At 39.0% G+C, this 16,411-nt stretch overlaps 1 protein-coding gene across 2 annotated transcripts in view; it reads right to left on the bottom strand.

Moving 5' to 3' along the window:
• LOC120539206 (breast cancer metastasis-suppressor 1 homolog) overlaps nt 1–16,411 on the bottom strand; it is a 156,703-nt gene that overhangs the window by 71,606 nt on the left and 68,686 nt on the right. The window lies entirely within an intron of this gene.

The raw sequence follows: 16,411 nt of genomic DNA, 5'->3' as shown, positions 1-16,411 counted from the left end.
TTATTTTATTGCAGCATTAAGATCCACATTTTGATAACAAAAATGTAAAAGTTACATTTACTATAATACATTCAATTGTATATTACTACTATACTTACCCAATATTCTGAGTTTTGTTTTTGATGAATGCATTAAATACAATCAGTGCTCAGACATTTTCTGATTTTTGTTGGTATCTCTGTTTATGCCTGAAGAATTCTTAAATGGTTTTACAGTTTTCATGAGAAGAGACAGGGTATAACCAAACCTTCCTTTGAATGAGCAGCTCTATTTTTATCATTTACATCTGAGCTGGTATATTACAATTTGCATGCTTTACAAAATCCGTCTAAAAGCATCGCCAAAATATAATATAGGCACTCCTGTGTATGGAGGCACACCATTGATGCATGTACTGATATTTATCAATCTTCACACAGCAGACTCAATGAAAATGTGCAGAAATAAAAAAACGCATATAAAACGGACTTGTTATAAAGACATCAATCAGCCATTTACTAAGAGTTTAACTGCAATTAAAATCTTAACTGGAAATAAAACAGAAGCAGTTGTTTTCAATTACTTTTCAATAGCCATAATTTGAATCTGGAAGAAAAAAGGACTGTAGTTCTCTCCATAACTAAACTGTAGTAAATGTACAACCACACACAGTGGTCAGCTTGTCTGGAGAAGTCCAATATGTCATGTATTTGTTACAGTATTCAGATTGCCTATTTGTTTTATGTTGAAATATCAAATAAGAAAAAAGTGAAGTATAAACAAAGTTTTACTTACACTTTTCCATTGTGTGTTAGTATTTCATGTTTTATTTTGAAATGATTGAAAATTGTCCTTAAAGTGTTGTGTGCATTATCATAATATGTTATTCTAGCATTTAAGTGCTGAAATGTTTCATTTCTTTTCCCAAGCACAACATTACATACAGTATTATGAAGGAAATTAGATACTTTGTTGACCGAAGTGCAAGCAGCAAATATGGTTCCACCAGACATGGAATATGCACATTCTAGTAATAATTGAGATAGATTTGTAAATGCTGAATATCATAGAAAGGGGGAAGTTAGAACATATGGAACTGATAAGTGAAGATAATAAACCTGGCTTAAGATTTAAATGAGATTTCATTTTATAATACAGCAACTATAACTAGAAAATCAGCCATTTCTTTGATTTACATGTGTCTAATGTTTTGTTTTTTTCTTTTATTTTCTATATTCTTATTCTACTGTCATTCCTTCAAATTTCAGATTGAAAAAGCAATTTTCTAGTCATTTATTTGAAATTCTAATAAAAGCTTTTGAAATAAAATAAGCCAAGAAGCTATTTCACTCATAGATTACAGTCATGTCACATCAGATTATTGAATACAGAACTGAAAAGAGAGTAATTAAGGTGCAGGTGTCTGATTTACTATAATTTTAAGATCTACACCATCCCCCTTATACACAGAAATAATGAAATTGCACAAATGTTAAATAACAAAAACTGCAAGAAGCTTTTATCAAGCTGGTAATACTACAAAATCAGATGATATGTGAGGCATAACAATACAGATATAATTTATTTAATTAAACTTAAAGTTAGTTAAAAATGTAATTATGCAATTTGGTGACGAACAAGAATATAAGAATTTGCTTATACTTTTCAGATATTTTCAGGAATGTGTGATATATATGGTTTATATATTTTGTCACATGTATGTGCAGGGGGAAAAGCTTAAGGGCTTGAGTGAGTGTAATGTTCCACCGAGACATGTGGTGGCATTGTCTGATAACAAATCTCTCCACAAAGGAACGCTGACACCATTCCATCTGTGATATCACTTCCAGGGTCTGACCACCAGGTCCCACCCCTTCTTCCCAGAGTACCTTGTATACAGAAGAGCCACCATTTTGATCATTCTAACTGATTCAACTTTCAGAATGACTCATTTTGAGTTTTACCACACGCTTTTTTTCAATTGAGGTGGCCCAAAACACCTTACTTGTCCTGTGCTTATCTTACAAAATATATAATGCGAGGGTTGGCCAGAAACCTGGCACAGCTGGGACACCATCGGGAAGGACGAGGGAAACAGCATGCACAGGGCATTGTCTCCATAAAACACTAGATGGCAGTTCCCCCTATGCTCCAGCAGTGCCATGGATTCCCACAGGGCATCATGGGATTTTCCATTTGTTAGCTCAGCCCTGTTGTGTTCCATGAGTGCCAGCAGGGGGTGCTGCGGGGACTGGGGACCCCTACTTCATGTGGAAAGAGGACGAAGCTGGCGTGGAGGAGACAGTGAGAGACAGAGACAGAGAACAGAAGACAAAGTATTGCCGAGTGCTGCATACTGTGCTTTGTACTGTGGCTGTGGTGGGGAATGCTTACCAGTGAAGTTTCCCACAATAAATCCTCTTGTTTATTTTATACTTGTGTCCAAGTGTGTCTGTGTGAAGTGTTGGGGAACTGAAGCATCCTTTGGTGGATACTATATACTGTATATAGCTGTGTATGACTGTTATGTATAATATATACATCACATACTATATTTGCACACATTCATTCTTATTCTTTTTTTTGTAGGTCAGAAACTCAAAATGGAAACTTTAGAGATGAGAAATGTTTTCTTTTTTTTGGGACTTTGCAAAAATTGATGTGTGAAACCACTAATATCTGGCCAGGGACTATGGAGAGTATAAAAAACAAAGCATGTGCAATAAAGATTAAAAGTTTAACTCTATAACTAAATTCATATTAATTATCTATGTATGATATTCTTGACTTGATATAGGCTCAGAGCCAATACACAGATTTACAAGTACAAAATTGTTATAACATGTATATATAAACACATATATAACATAGTATATATAAACACACACATCAAGGTTAACAAATAGTAAAACATCAACAAAATTAATCTCACTTATTACATATTAACTAAGCTGTGCTATAAAATAAAATCTCAAGGCTCAGATGACAAAGGCTTAGTTGACAATGCAGGGAATAAAAAACAAAAAAAAACTTCTATTTAACAGGATTCGTGGAAAAAAAACTCCTGAACGATCCCTATAACATAGCTAGTATCAGAGATGGAGTAGTTTAGCACTTTGGGCATGTGATACGCTCTATATAAATACAATGTATTATTATTATTATTAGCTAAGTGTAAAAGCTAAATCTTTTAAGTTAATATTGATAGTAAATTTTCGTAAGTTTTTGCTTAATTTGAAAATAATGTATCATTAACATAGATAATATAATATTCTGTTTAATAAGCTAATAATTAAATGGAACAAATCAACAGAATTATACCAGATTGTAGTTAAGACAGCCAGAAAGGAACACAAACTGTTAAACAGATAAGCACTAAGAGCATATAGATTTCTAACCGTTGTGTTACGTTAATGTTACTGTTCTCATATGGTCCTACTGAGTAGGACAACATAAAGACTTTAAGTACCATTTTTACTTGTGTAAGACGCGCACCCTAATTTTTACAAAGAAAATTGCAAAAATCGTTTTGCCCTGTGTACGACGCGCATTGTGAATGTACAGGAAGCGTTTATAGAGAGAGAGAGAGAGCACGAGTGAGAGAAAAAGAGAGAGTGCGAGTGTGCGAGCAAGCAAGAGAGAGAGAGAGACAGAGAGCGAGTGAGCAAGTAAGCGAGAGAGAGTGCGAGAGCGCAAGCATGTGAGCGAGAGAGAGTGCAAGAGCGCGAGCAAGCATGTGAGCGAGAGAGAGTGCAAGAGCGCGAGCAAGTAAACATTACAGAATTACATTTCCTTGTGTATGACGTGCACCTGATTTTCTAATGCTAATTTTCGGGAAAAAATGTGCGCGTGGTACTATAAACTTAATATAATTTAAAACACAATTTCAATAACTTTCAAAATGAGGACACTTGGACTGGGCTTTTTATACAAGTTTTACTAGCTGCTGGAATGTTTTTCTGGTAGCTGCTTGTTGAACTGTTTTAAACTAATCTGAAACCCTCAACAAATACAGCTACACTAAAATAAATTGAATAGCTCACACTTTGGTCATTTGCAGATCACAGTGATGAAATTATACATTGTAAATACCACATGGGTTGGACGGGCATCCTGACCAGAAGATGGGATGGTTCCTTGCCCAGACAGGAGGCTCCAAGCAGGCAGACAAGCATTCTGGTCAGGGAAGGGAAAGGTTCCACACCTGGAAGTGATGGCCAGAGGGGATGGACGGACAGCCCCCTGGAAGGAGATGTTGCTGTGGACTCTTTATTTCCCAAGGACTTCCGTATGGCCAGGAAGTAATTCCAATGGGCAGTAGCCTTGGCAGTGGAAGTACTCCCGGGTCTGCAATAAAAAGGGACTGCACTCACTTTTTCAGGTGAGTCAGAGCTGGCAGGACAGAAAGCAACACTCGACTAGAGGAGGGTAGTGCGGTAGTGAGAGGAATTCTGAGGTATTGTGGAGAGAGAGAGAGAACCTGTGCTTATGTCAACTTTAGAGGTATTGTGGTTAATAAAGACACCTTTTAATTGAACCTGGACTCTGTGTGCATCCATGTTTGGGATTTGATACTCATTGGTGTCCAGTTCCATCATAACACATATTTTTGATATTGGAGTACTCGAGTCCTGGGTATGACATTAAACTGCATCCGGCCCTGCAAACGGTCCTCCAACTTGCAGGGAAATCATGGGGGTTGGTGGCAGGATTGGTACTCCAGCCACCATAAAAAAACTTCAGATGACAGAAAGGACTCCTTTTTGCTCTCCGTGGGAGTAGCTCTGCTGCAGCCGCCCATAGGAAGGCTGCTCGCATCATGAAGGGGATGGGTGAAAGCCCTCGGAAGCCCCATCCTCAGAAGAGTAGAAACTGTCGGAGAGTCAATGAGGTCAGGTCTGTTGGGGATTAGAACTGGTTTGGTGCTGAGGCGTGGCCCGCTACATGGCAGCACTCGGGTCCCAGTTTGAGGCAGCCCATCCTGGTAGGCGCATGGAATGTCTTGTCTCTCTGGCATGATGATCATCTTCCTCTGCTTTTGGAGGAGCTGCATAAACTCTGCATTTCAGTGGTGGTACTCTCTGAGGTGCACAGACCTGGGACTGGCCAGATCTCTGTAGGTGGATACACCTTTTATTGGTCTGGTCGCTCTGATGGCTGTGATATTTGGGGAGTAACTGTTGCTGTAGTGGATTGGCTTCTTCCGATGGTGTCTGATGTCACTCCTTTCAATGAGCGTATTATGTGATAAAAGATTACCACACTCCCTGGGTGCTTTGTCTGTTGCCTCAGTGTATGCTCCGACCGCGGTGAGTGATGTCTCAACGAGGGAGACATTTTATTTGCAATTTAGCTCGGTGGTTGATGGGTGCCCACGAGGTGACACTCCTCTGGTCATGGGTGACTTCAATGCAGCCACTGGCACTGACAGGGCTGGCTATGAGGATTGTCTCGGCCCCCAAGGGTCTGGTGACCATGTTCAAAGTGGCTCCATGTTCTTTTACTTTGCAAAAGGTCAGGGGCTGCGAATTGCTGGATCCTGGTTCCAGCACCCTGAGCCTCATTGTTGGACTTGGTACTCCAATACTGGTGGTGCAGTGAAGGAGATTGATCACATCCTCGTAAACAGGTGCTGGAGGCTCTTGCAAAATTGCAGGGTCTACAGAAGTGCCCAGTTTATGAATTCTGACCACAGACTTGTTGTTGCTACTCTTAAAATCCAGCTTAGGTCCAGTAGGTTGCCACCTACTAGGAAATGATCCTGGACTTGGCCAGACTCCAAGACCCTGCTGTTTCTAACGAGTTTGCATTCAGTTTGTGTGAGGAACTTGCAGATTTGGGTGCGACTGCTGATACTAATGTGATGTGGGAGGCCTTCCGTGACAAGACCCTGAAGGTTGCAGAGGGTTGTGCTGGGGTTACAGCTCGCAGGGCACCCTGGATATCATCAAGAGGAGTGGCAGCGCACAGCTCAATGGCAACTCTGGTCAGTACCAGGAACTAAGAAGGATGGCTGTGAGGGCTCTGAGGGCAGATAAAGAGGCGTTTGTTAGAGGAATCTGTGAGCAAGTGACACACCATCTGTGATCTAGTGACCCACATCCTGCTTACAGAGGAATCAAAGCATTACGCACATCCAATCTGTTCCTCGGAGAATTGCAGTCAGGGTGGCTGATGGAATGGTCCTTACAGGTGACACTACAGTTGTGACCCACTGGGCTGGCTACTTTGAGCAGCTGTTCAAAGCTGATTCTCTGGCTAGGACGTTGGATATGTCTGCATCCACGATTCTTGAGGCCGATCCTCCAATTTGCTGTGAACCACCCAATCTCACTGAGATTGCAAGGGGTGGTGAACCAGCTGAGGGGAGGCAAGGCTGTAGGGATCTGTGGTATCCGGGGTGAACTTCTCTAGGCTGGTGGTAAGACTGTCCTCCTGGCGTTGCAAGCAATCTTTGCTTCCATTTGGGAGACTGGCATCATCCTAACTGACTGGAAAAGGAAGGGTGATTGCCTGGATTGCGGCAACTACAGGGGGATAACACTGCTCTTGGAACTGGATAAGGTCCTTTCTAGGATCGTCCTCAATAGGATCTGTGATCACTTGCTCACTTACCAGTCTGGTTTTAAACCTAAGAAGTCTACCATCGACTGGATTGCATCCTGGCACTGAGGGTTCTCATGAAGTGCAAACATGAATATCGGCAGAGTTTCTTTGCAGCCTTTGTCGATTTTCGTAAAGCGTTTGACTCAGTTGATCGAGCTGCCCTGTGGGACATCCTGAGGGTTCGCGGGATCCCCTTGAGGTTGCTGGATATCATGAGCTGCCTGTACACTGGTACTGTGAGTGCTGTGCAGAGTGAAGGCAGAACCTCTGTGTTTTTCCCAGTTGATTCTGGGGTTCGTCAGGGGTGTGTTCTTGCTCCTACTCTGTTCAATGCTTGAATGGACTGGGTGTTGGGCAAGGTCGTGGGGTCCAGCAGCTGTGAGGCATTTGAACAAGGAGTCTGACTGTCTAGGCATGCAAGTGTCCTGGATAAAAACCAAGATCCAGGCCTTTAATGACCCCTTAAGCACAACCATCAGCAGTGTGTCTGTCTGCGGAGAGAGTGTCAACCTTGTCGAGAGGTTTACTTACCTTGGCAGTGACATTCATTTCTCTGGTGACGCTTCCTATGAAGTCAGTAGATGGACTGGGAGAGCATGGGGGGTCATGAGGTCACTGGAAAGGGGTGTGTGGTGCTCCCGATATCTATGTAAAAGTATGAAGGTCCAAATCTTGTTCTTCCTGGTGCTTCCTGTCTTGCTATATGGTTGCTAGACATGGACGTTATCCAGTGACCTGAGATGAAGACTGGACTCTTTTGGTACTGTGTCTCTCTGGAAAATCCTTGGATATCGTTGGTTTGACTTTGTGTCGAATGAGCAGTTGCTCATGGAGTCCAGAATGAGGCACATTACCTGCATTGTGAGGGAGCGTCAGGTACGGCACTACGGACATGTGGCGCAATTCCCTGGGGATGATCCAGCTCATAGGATCCTCACTGCTGGGGATCCCAGTGGCTGGACCAGGCCAAGGGGTCACCCACGTAACACCTGGCTGTGGCAGATAGAAGGGTGGGACTGGACCGCGTGTCTGCCTGAAGGGTTGCCAACCGGAATCCCGAGCTGTTTCATTGTGTGGTGGATGTGGCAACGCACTGTACCAGTGCATGCTCCCCAACTTGACTTGACTTGAGTACTTGTGAGTTACATGTCTAGTTTAAAGTCGAGAGTCTGTCAGTGATGTGTACTAAACTACCAACCGTGTGGTTTACTACATACCATACCTTAATTATACTACACAATGGATAACTCCTCTTATATAAAGGAAGTATAACAGACAGGTAAGAATACACATCACGTTGCAGAGCAAACCAACAACAAGAGATAAATAAAGAGAAAGCACATTGAAGAGAAATGATACATTGCCATTTATAGAACCAGGTAAAGTTTGCAGCCCTTTTGAGACAAACAGGGTAACTGTATTAAACAGAAACGTACAAATAAGGCAGCCAAGCACATTTTATTTTCTTAATGAATTTAGAATTTGTCTTGTCTGTCCATGCATTTTTCAAAAGGGCTATAGGGTTTCCAAAAGTCAAAGAAAGAAACTTTAGAACTTACCAAGTAAATCCACTTTAAAGTGATAAGTGTTTTGATTAAAAAAAATTGCCTTCCTCCCTCCCTTTCAAAGATCCAAGAGGACAGTGGGAAAAGGATCTCTCACTCAATATCTCAGAAAAGGAGTGGAAGGTAGCAATGCAGAGAATTCACTCGAGCTCCATATGTGCAAAGTATACAATTACTAGCAAAATACCCGCGCTTTGCAGCGGAGAAGTAATGTGTTAAAGAAGTTATGAAAAAGAAAAGGAAACATTTTAAAAATAATGTAACATGATTGTCAATGTAATTGTTTTGTCACTGCTATGGTTGTTGCTGTCATATATATATATATACACACACACACACATATAAACATATATACATATACATATATACATATCTACATATACACATATCTACTGTATATATATATATATATATACATATCTACATATATATACATATCAACATATATATACACATACATATACACACATACATACACACACATATACATATATAGATATACACACATACATATATACATACATACATACATATATATATACATATCTACATATATATATATACTGTATATAGCAAAATCCCCGCGCTTCGCAGCGACCTTTGTATACCACGTTGTCAGTTCAGCACTCCAGATGTAATATGACCAAGCTGTGCACTGAGCTTACTTTTGAGAATGCAATGTATAGTTGTCCAGGAGAAAAGCAATGTTGCCTCAAATCAATGGCAACCTTTTATAGTGTCTGTCCCTGAGACTTATTAATTGTCATCGCAAAGCAGAGCCTTACTGGAAATTGGAGGCATTTGAACTGAAATGGGAGATCAGAGGGTATAACGGTGATGTGAGGAACGTTCAGAGTGTGGCACTCTGCTGTTTTCTTGTGTAGCTGCCTTCACACTGCATTCACGCTGCTTTATAAACGAACACCATATGAGGCCATCGTTTCTCCTTGCTTCGCGGTTCTGTACTGTTTTATTGTTCATTTAATACGATTGCTATAGTTATTGTGTAGCTACTTGAGACTAACTGTACTGTTTAGGTACCCATCTCCTTTATTTAATCCGCGGCTTGCACGCTATTTTTTGTTCATTTATTACAATTATAGTTATTTATTGATTCCCCTCTTTAGCTGACTGCCTGCTCATATAAGGCGCTCCGCTGGTTTTTTGTGAAGCAGCCTTTACACGGCTTCTCCGCTGTTTTATAAACGAACGACATATAAGGCCATCCTTTTCCCTTGCCTCGCCAAGAAAGCTGCCTTTTTATTTAATCCATGGGTTTTTTGCTGTCCCTCTTTAGCTGACTGCCTGCTCATATAAGGCTCTCAGCTGGTTTTTTGTGAAGCAGCCTTTACACAGCTTCTCCGCTGTTTTATAAACGAACGACATATAAGGCCATTGTTTTCCCTTGCTTCGCCAAGAAAGCTGCCTTTTTATTTAATCCACGGGTTCTCTGCTGTTTTATTGTTCGTTTATTACGATTGTTATAGTTCTCTTTATATAGCACATTGTCAGTTCAGCAGTCCGGTTGTAATATGATGAAGCTGTGCGAGCTCACTCTTGAGAATGCAACATATAGTTGTCCAGGAGAAAAGCAATCTTGCCTGAAATCAATGGCAAACTTTTTGTAGCGTCTGTCCTTGAGACTTATTACTTGTCATCGCGAAGCAGAGCCTTACTGGAAATTAGAGGCATCTGAATTGAAATGGGAGATCAGAGGGTATAACGGGGAATGCGAGGAATAAATTGAGTGTGGAGAAACTCTAGAGACAGCATGTATATTAACTTGTGCATTTTTCTGTGAGTATTTGGTGGCAGCATGACGAAGTTGCCTATGCAAGACCGCGTTAGCCGTGGAGCTCAGCTCGGAGCATATTCTTTTCCTACCTTGTCAATTGTGTAATGCGTTTTTGAACAGGTTTGATGCATGGAAGTGATCACTCGTACTGCGTTTATTTAGTTCACGTGAGCTGCTCTCTTGTGTGATGCTGCGGTGTCCACGGCTTCGTTTAATGTTAGCTAAGACCAGGTACTTAAAAGTTTCTCGCTACAGCAATTTTAACTCTGTTACAAAGTGATCCAAAGTCTCGTTTATACCTCGTGTCTTCTCATTAAACTTGTATCTCGCTAATAAAGTATTCGATGAAGGCATGACAAACGGCAGCGGGAGCGTGCCCATAAACTTAATTTAAACTTACGGTTTACACTGTGCTTTGTTTCCGCAGTAGCTGCACTTATGAATAAGCTTGTATGCGTTTTTGTTCAGCGCTCTTTGGGAGCTCTTCTTTCTTTTCTATGTACTGCGTCAGTTGACGTCATTACGTGGGAGGCGTGATGATGTGAGACGCATCTCCGCCCCCCACGGCCATCGAGCTAAAGTCCATTACAGTATATGGAGAAAAATAGGTTCCAGTTATGACCATTACGTGTATAATTTCAAAATAAAACCTGCCCAACGTTTGTAAGTAAGCTGTAAGGAATGAGCCTGCCAAATTTCAGCCTTCTACCTACATGGGAAGTTGGAGAATTAGTGATGAGTGAGTCAGTCAGTCAGTCAGTGAGTGAGTCAGTGAGTGCTTTGCCTTTTATTAGTATAGATTCAACTTAAAATTATATATCAAGCACATCTGTCTCGTTTAAAATTGTCCAAAATGTTTCCAGGGCAAGATCCAACCTGTGAACACTGCAATCAAGTTACAGCCTCACTGCGTCACATGTTTTGGGCCTGTACCAAATTAACATCATTCTGGACCAAAATTTTTAAATGACTATCAGACAGCCTTCATGTCACAATCCCTCCTAACCCATTAACGGTTGTGTTTGGTATACTCCCAGATGGGCTTAAAGTGGAGAAGGACAAACAAACTACAATTGCCTGTACTACACTATTGCCACGACTTATCTTGCTCAGCTGGAAGAATCCTAACTCCCCCCTTTTAAGTCAGTGGGTAACTGATGTTATATACTATTTGAAAATCGAAGAAATCTAATTCTCACTTAGTGGATCTGTGCAGAACTTTTTCAAAACCTTGCAGGATCTAATCAATAACATTTTAGAATAAGCTTTTAAAGCACAGAGGAAGCAGATTCTCTCCCTTTTCTTCTTCTTCTCCATTTATCTTTATTCACTTATTAATTCGTCTATCTAATTATTTTTACTAGCTTTAAGTTTTACTCTGCTGGCCATACTCTCTTTCTCAGGGGTGGGGGTTGATTTGTTTTCAATCCTATTTTTGTAAAAATTGATCTATTTGTATGGAATGTTGTGTGATTTCAATAAAATCAATAATCTGTGCTTATTAGGCATCCTTATGATTACAAAAGAAAACTAGAAATAATTATTTTATTACAGATTCTTGGTACTGTTTCCTCAAGGATACACTTCTTGCTTGTTTGCTTGTATTCTGACTAGAGCTATCACAACCCATCACGAACCCACCATTCCCCCAGCCATTTACATTCATATTTTACATAGCCTACAAAGCCAGAAACATGCTGAGTGACAGTGTAGTGAAAAGCACACATTGAACTTTGTTCACATAACAGTAAATCTGAACTGAACTGATTATAGTGCTCTGCATTTTTAATAAAAGCTTTAGATTTTTGAAAGAGCAAAGTCACCTTTTCTGTAGCATATCTTATGTACACATAAAAAAACTCGAAAAATGAAAAAGGAAGTGTGATACAGCAGATTGAAGTGTGACAAACCAATTTTCGAATATTTTAACGTATTATGAGTCACAATTTTTGAGGATATGGAAATAAAAGACCTGAGCATAATTTTTTTACAGTGAGTAAATTCACTGACACTCACTGATACCAATCACTCTGTAAATGCAAAGGGAGAATATACAGATTTATTGTAGAACCAGGTGCTGTCAGGCTGGTGTGACAGCTCTGCACTACCACTCTATGTTAAAACGTCTGTATTCAACTTACTAAACTTCAACCTGATTAAGCTTAGGTAAACTGGATTTGCTAAAGTGACCCTAGTGTGTCTGTGTCCAGGCGTTATTCCTGTCTTGTTTTTGAAGCTTGTGAGCACAGGCTCTGTCTGCTCTAGAACCCTGCCCTGGATAAGTGTGTTAAGAAGATGGATGGATGGATGGATTATTATTGCATCTATACTGAAGAAAATATTAGAATAGATTTATGTATGAAATATACTGAGGACTGCAATTAATAATTATAATAATACTAATATTGGGCAGCACTCCTTGCACTGAAGGAGACTGTAGGAGCTGGGGCTCCAGATGCCACACAACCCTGCCCTGGATATGTGGGTTAGGAAGGTGGATGAATGAATGCCTATAATGTCTGTTTAATTCCTGTCACTTGATTGCATGCTACAGGCATACACTCTATCACTGAAGCACACAAGTGCATTAACAATCCAGAAGCAGCAGGCAGTATCTTTGCAAAAAAAAAAACAAAAAAAAAAAAACAGTCATATAGTGAAAGAGTATAAACAATTACGTGCGCCATTTTCAGTTATTATTGTCGATTTGTCCACAGAACAGAATCAAGTTCACATCTGGCCAATTCACATCTGGGGCATCAACATTCAGTATTGTCAATAACGGCGCTTGGTGATGACTTTCTCATGTGAATCCACAATTCAGGTGCTGAAAGGGTGCCATAGAGGACTAGCAAGGCAGTTTGGAATGTGAAGCACACAGCTGGGTATCCTTTTTAAACGTATGCATCTCCCAACAATGGTTTGCTTTTTGTTTTTTAACCTTCTTTAAACAACATAACAACAAAACAATGTACTCTATGGATGAGGATCAAAAGTCAGTAACATTTTTGGATTGAAAAATGGATATATTTAGTAAGTTTTAAGGTTTTTTTTATAATGGGGCTCAGTTATACATAAGATTATAGAACACAGGAGCAAAGTAGTTGTTTTTTATAATTTTTAAAATATGCATCACCTTAGAAAACTGTTTCATGTGGCAAACTACCATATACCCTGATTGTGAAGAAATAACATTTATGTTAAAAATATTGAACTTATTCTTTAAGCTAAATATGCATATGAATACAGAAAACTAACCACTTGATCAGGATTTAATAATACTGATTAAATTTGACCAGAATGTTTTCTTTCTTGAGTTTACATGCACCCTAAATAGCTTCACATAAAGACAAAATTTATGCTTTTAGGTTGCATGTGTGCTTTGCAGCAATTGATTTTATACCATTTATCTTGTACAGTTATTTTACTGATTAAATGATCCACGAAAGGTATAAATCATACTGTTCTTAGGCAGATGCCAAAATTTTTGCTTAAATTATTTTAATCAAAATATGAGTTTAATATACACTCAAGTGGCTGCACCATGAATAAAAAATTATTCTGAAACTAGAGCAAAGAAATGATTTATTGTTGGTAATGTAAGCAGCCGTACATCATGACATGAAGACAAGCAGGTGTGGAATGGTGCTAATGTGGCTCGTTTAACAAAATAAATTTATATTTACTTGCCAAATCTTTCTTCCATATTGTAATTTTAATTGCAATTGTAATTACATCATCAAGAAAAGTACTTTGATAATATGGATGCAAAAAATTGTAGGAGAAGATTAAACTTTTCAAAACAAAGCCTGCAGGCCCCGAGAGACAACCTTGTATTTAAAATAAGACACATTAAAATGAATGTTTAAAAATATATAAAAATAAAAACCAGAAAAATAAATATTATAAGCAAAAAGAAACATGAAACTTAACCAAGAGAATACAAACATACTAAAATAGACACTTAAGTTAAATAAGGCTGATTATCATATCACCAAAACCTGGTCCAGGGCAAAGCAATTCATTCAAGCAATTGTGTATCCTCTTTTATAAATAAATTGTAAAAGTCTTATAATTCCCTTAAATAGCAGACTAATAACAACATCAAAAATGTGTGTTATAATGCATATCGTGTCAGGCTGCACAAGATATTAACTTCTCTGATATCCAAGAAAGTCCAGCCAGACACAGCCATCAAGGTATTCCAAAATATAATGTAAAAGATAAAATCAATGAACACAGAAAAGCAGGTGCTCAATTGTGACCTCAGGGACATCCTATCAAACTCAATGCATCTGATCACCTTAGGTGGTTAGGATATTTCCCTAAATGTTATGCACAGGACTGTTATTATCATTGCTGTTGGAGATACAGTATGTGGAGGGGCACAAGATGTCACTCTGGCATTACTAACGGACTCTGGCCATCTAGTAGTACACTGACACCAGCTAAACCACACAAAATGTTTTACTAGGCGTATGTTTAAAGACTCTCTTGTTCTGTAAATATCATGCTGATTGATATTTATTTTGATGACACTTAATAAAGGATGTGTTGTGTGTCCAGGAAATGCACTTTAACCTCTAACCTTCTTTTTATACTGCTGGACAAGTTAATACATGAAATACCTAAATTATTAGCCTTAATTTACATGTACATCCCTTGACTTCATCTCATCACTCATATCTCAAGCACACAAATCAAACCAAGCAAAATGGCCAAGGCTGGTTACCTTACCTTCAAAACAAAGCAAGCAAAAACACCTTTACAAGGGCAGAGGGATCGCTGTGCCTGGGCACTCCCCCTGATAGGGTCACAGAAATCAAACAGCAATTGAGGCTGAGGTTAGAAGATAGCTACTTCATCGTTAACACCCTTGCATTTGAACCAACATAGAAGACAAAGTCCAACAAGGTCTTTGAAAGAGCTGAACAAATTACTAATCACTTGAACAAACACACTAGGGACAGATGATATCAATAAACAAGGCAAGTTTCAGTGGGGAAATATTCAAACTTTAATTTAATCATTACTTATGTTTGTTTGCAGAGAAACCAGGCACTAAATACTAGAAGTCTATAGTCAAAGAAAAGATACAACCTGAATGATCAGGTGTCCAGAACAGTAAGCATTAACTCAGTATAACAAGGACAGAGATATCCACGTAATTTAAAGACGCCTAGCATTCCTTAAAAAGATGCACCATCAAGAAGCAGGCTTGGTGCAATTGTATTTTCCTTTTGTAGATGGCACTGTATTTTTTGTCCTTAGACAGCATGTTGTTTTCAGTTTATCTTTGTGACTTGTTTTTTCATAGCAGGCACAGTACTCTCACATCTGTGCTATTGCTTCATTTTAAAAACAGGCATGTTGTCTGTTCATCTCTTTTCAGAACTGAAAATATATCTGTGTCACACCAATAGGTGCTTTTATTTATACAGTGGCTTGATGGCTATTTTAGTAACTAACATAAGCCAAAAATTTGATGATTGAGAATTTATCCTTGGTCTTGCTCTTCTGTTACTTTAAGCTAATTATGAGGTACAACATAAACAAGTGTCCCCAAAAGCCCTCATTTCACATTTCCTTACAGGCATATACACACTGGTTAGCTTATCTGAGCTTAAACATAACAGAAACAGTTCTTTATAAAATTTGCTGTATATATGCGTATTTCTCCCAGAGTCGTCTATCAGCATGTCTATTTGCATCCAAAAATTCAATGTCATGTTAAAATACATTTTTATTTCCTTCCATTTATTTAGATGATGGTTCAAAAGATAAACAAATTTAGTGGATCCCTTTTCTAAATTTCTCATACTCCGCTCCCACTGTCTTCAGAAATTTTTACCTTTCTCACTAGCCCCTCAAAATACTTGTCTTCAGCTATTGGGTAAACAACATACAAATAAAAGCAATGCTAGCATTCCCTCACAAACCCTGTAGTATATCTATAGATTTGGTCACTCACTATATTCACTTAAAAGCTATATCTTATCTAAAATAAAACACAATTTAAGTATTACGATTCTTAGTAAACTAAAAAAACTACACTTTCAAACTTCATTACAAAAGAGTAACCACTCTTGTATTCTTCTGTTTAGTTTAAAGCTACCACATTTATCATTATCTTGAAACCTGCAACACCACCAAGAAACTTGCCTCTTCACCATTGTTCGCCACTGAAACAGGTGATCAGGTAGCAAACAGAAATGTGTTACCTCAATAACCTTTTTTACCAAATACCCCTACATTATTCTGGTCCTAATCTGCTATCACCTGCTGCATCATGATAGTATACCATTTTAAGGAAACCTACACTGCCTTAAGGATAAGACAAAAGTGACTAAGACTGAATTCATGGATCTTTAATATGTCTGTGCCATTTTGCCCACAACACCAGAAAACAGCAAACAACAGCAAACAGCTCTGAATCTATAAAGACTATTTGTGTTGCTACTGTCCT

This window comes from Polypterus senegalus, chromosome 11 (genome assembly GCF_016835505.1).
Source record: "Polypterus senegalus isolate Bchr_013 chromosome 11, ASM1683550v1, whole genome shotgun sequence".
NCBI classification, from domain to species: Eukaryota; Metazoa; Chordata; class Cladistia; order Polypteriformes; family Polypteridae; genus Polypterus; species Polypterus senegalus.
The sequence above is the reverse complement of the archived record's forward strand: the minus strand, read 5'-3'. Positions and strand labels throughout refer to the sequence as shown.